This window comes from Haemaphysalis longicornis, unplaced genomic scaffold (genome assembly GCF_048455015.1).
Source record: "Haemaphysalis longicornis isolate Haplotype H1 unplaced genomic scaffold, Haemaphysalis longicornis Haplotype H1 scaffold_13, whole genome shotgun sequence".
Taxonomy (NCBI): Eukaryota; Metazoa; Arthropoda; class Arachnida; order Ixodida; family Ixodidae; genus Haemaphysalis; species Haemaphysalis longicornis.
In genome coordinates, this window is record NW_027526233.1 from 29,198,449 (window position 1) to 29,202,472 (window position 4,024).

Below are 4,024 nucleotides of genomic sequence, written 5' to 3' on the forward strand. Positions count from 1 at the left end.
ACAATTTCTGTGTGGGAGTGCGGTATATCGAACACATCACCTAAAATTTTATGAAAGCCTCTGCAGTTGCATTTCGGATATCCCACCCATTTTGGTATATTTAAGAACTACTGGGGAGTTTGGGCTTTGTGTATTTTGGGCTGTGTTTATCACACGGGATTTTTGTTTCCCTTTTCACCTGATCATCCAACCCAAATCCTTGCACTGCAATGCGATAGCTGCAGTTCGACGTCCATTTCGTCACAGGGCACTAGAAGGGCCGGCTTTTGTAAAGCCCGTGCCCAGCCAGGCCCATTTTAATGTAGCAATGGGCGCCCGAGTCCGACGAAGAGATACTTGCAGCACCCGGTTCCGAAGAAATTCTTCGTTGCTCGTCCATCCAGGTCCGGCCAGGCACAGCAGCCTGCTTCTTGACCAGCCGCCCGACCGAGATCTAAAAGGGCCTTCAGCGTTTGATATTGCGGAGTCATGTCTGAAAATTCACTCTACTGGGAAGAAGAGGAGCTGAGAGAAGCAAGCGGCTTTGAGCCCCTCCGGATCTTTCAACGGTTGTGCAGTTCATTGCACAAAACACTGCCCGGAGTAGTCCAAACATCGGAGGTAATTTCTAGGGAGCCATTTTGCAAGAACAGATTTCTCATCCGGCAGACTTATAATGGTTTGTTTTGCAACTCGCCTTCCTATGTTTTTTATATACTTAGGTATTGAAACATTATCACCAGGAGCTTTTTTTTTCCTGTAAGCGGGAGCAAAGTATTTGTTGCATTGTCTTTCCGTATTTGTATTCACCTCGCCGATTGTATAACACCTGAACGTTACAAAACAGTTTTTAGTGTCTCGCACTGTGTGCGAATATTCTTCCTGAACAAAAAAAAATTATCTCTAGTTATTTCATTATATAGTATTTTTGAAGTTTATAAAAAGCCGCTACTTAAATTCTGAGGATAAATGACAGCATGACCTTTTAGTGGAAAAGAAGGCTATTTGGTGAAACAAGATTTATGAATGTTAGTTTATTCTTGACATCCCAGTCAGATATGAAGTTCATTTCACTGCTCGCACTTGTTCTAGGAATGCAGCGAAGGCTTTCAAAGAAAAGAAGACTTGACAACTCCTTGCTTTAGGAGTTTGCTATTGTAGTTCGTCCGGTCCAGCACTCTCAAAGGAGCCTCTAAACGAGAGATACGGGTCCAACACGTGCACATCAGCCACTGTCTCGTCGTCTTCACGCCATTCCTAGAAAGGAAAAGCCTTCGCTTTATTGGCAAGACGCTAGTAATTTCGCCGATGTCACAGTTTATTTGAGGTGGCACCACAGGAGCTGTGACCATCACGTCCCGTAGATTGCTCTGAACTGAACGTTTCTCTTCTTTAGTGAAGGCTCAATGCAGGTGAAAGGGGGCCTCTAAAGGTGGCGAGAAGTGATTTTACCGTTTGCAGCCTGCTCATTAAAGCCTCTGCTGGCCTTCTCTTCAATGCTGGGACTATTATTGTAGTTCCAGAAGCAACAGTTGGGTGTCCCTGCAGCCTTGGGTTGTCGTGTAGTACCAGGGGCAGTGCAGACACCTCCTCTTGTTCAGTCTTGTCACTGGGATTTCTGCATTACACCAGGAAATTTTCGACACAGCCGAGAGTGCTACTGTCAACACTTTTTGTTAAAGAAGTGTTCCTTGATTTCAAAACAGAGTTAGGTATTTTCATGTACATTGATTACAAATTCTTCGGATGTTCTTGCCAAAAGAAAAGTGCAACTTCGTAAGACCGAGTGAGCAAAATATCTTGGAACTTCTTTGGTGGGTCGGCTTAAGCACCAAAGTGTATCGCACAATGAGCAGTTCTCGTACAAAAATTGGTTTACATATACTACAGAAAACTGCACAAAGAAGTCTACCAAACCAAAGCTATTATTTGTTGTAGGAGATACCGGGGCTAGTTAAAAAAATAATTTCGACCAACTGAATTAGTTTAATGTAAATGCCTAATTGAGTGATGTGGTCCCTAAGAAGAGTGAAACGTCATATTATCCAGGTAACGCCCTAGAGATAAATAAAATGGACGTGGGTACCCTCATTGTTAATGACTGTCTCAACTTTACATTAGTAAAAATTAATATACGTAGCAGCATAAACGAAGTGACATACATTTGAGGAAATAAATGCAATTTTTCGAATAAAATACTGCAGAAGCATATTTTGTTTTTATTTTGATTGCTCACCTGGGGCCCAATCCTACTAGGTGCCTGAAAACATTCTGTTATGTCGATTTCGCGCGGTATCCCACGCGTTTGCACAATAGCAAAAATTGAAATGGTATGTATCACTGCTTAAGCTTCCTTCCTAATTATGTGACGCCACGAAGCAGGCCGCCCCCCACGCATGACAGCTCAAAACCGGTTGGTCTGTAGGCCGCCTGTGAAACACAATGGCCGTTGGCGTTTACACAAGAGGGAAAGGCCGATGGCGCTTGAAACACGTGGGCACCAACTTGTTTATGGCAAACCGGTTTCCCATGAGCGATATCTAGGGTTTTCCAGGAATACCACTTTTCACACTCATATGGGGTCTGGAGAATACTGGCATTTACGTTTCAGTTGTCGGTATCATCATACCTCCCCTATCGCAACTCAGCTCTGGAAAGCAGCTGACATCGTCCGCAGAGCCTTTCACAGCACGACTGCGGGACTTGCACATAAGAGGTTCTATTCGTGCTACCTTCAATTGCTGTCACCTGTATTAAGTTACATAATTTGTAATTAGTATTGCTATGTGATAAATGTTTGGGTGGTGACTTCCGCATAACGGAATCTTAAAATTCGACCTACATGAGTCAACCCATACTCTCTTACTTCCTCATGATAAACCAGGAATAAATTATGAGAGTTCGAAGACTACGTTATTCAAATTTTATACTCGTAGTAGTATTTTGCCATGCAAAATGTGACACAATTTGATTGTACACTTTTTTTATGATAAAGCAATGTGAAGTTTCTAAGTGGCAAAAAAACGGTACTACTTGCAATTAGTATACACGTAATTTTTTTTTTAATTATTTTGCTTGTTAACATTTTTGTTTTTATGAATACATGTTTGCTAATCACTTTTTTGCGTTAGTATTTTCTCCCTGTTAGGAAACGAACTTTAAATTTCATTTCTTCAATTAACACCAATATCCCGTTAGCATCACAACATCTTTACTCGAACTGCATTAGACATAAAAAATAAAGTCGAGTTCTGGAACTTTTGTTCGGGAGACTGCACCCATATAAACATTTTGGTCGAGTTTTTTTAATTCTTTAAATAAAAGAACATATGTGTCGTAGGTTTCCGCCATTTGTTCGGTACACTACTAAGACTTCTTTACTGAGCAATTCGTAGCTAAAGGTATTATTTCTGCCTCATTCTTACGTTTTGTTTATTTTCCTGGCAATTCTCAAACTATATCCAGAGAGTCCAGAGCAAGCGGACGCCTTCATTGCCCTAAAAAATAGGGATTTGTTTCATCGCTCATAGCTACCACAAATTCCTCCAAAAAAGAACGTACACACTAGCCCATTTCAAACGCTCCTGCCAGTATTTCCCGGTAATTGTTGGAAGTTTACATTCGAAATTGCTTTCTGTATGCTGTCTCGTTATATTGCTCTAGCATTAGCAATTCGTCTATGTCGAATATTCTTGTTTAACTCGTGTTTCATTCAACAATTTCTTGCATCCTCATCATTTCTATAGTGGGCAAATGAGCAAGCATGCGCAACGTGAAGGAGCTTGGCCTACTCACCAGCTTGCCTGCTTGAGTGGAGGGGTATTAGGGCTAAATTTTCCTTCTAGTAAATAATATTCTGATATTTGTTATAATTTTGAAGTATAAATATACATTGTTAAATGGTAGACACCGTGGCTGGTTCTCCGGTGGTCAATTACGCACAAATTATCTGTTATGATGAATATGTAGATATGGTCACCAGAAGACGACGAAGAGGGCAAGGCTGAGTGGCTCTGTTATGCAGCCTACGATGACGAAGAAGATC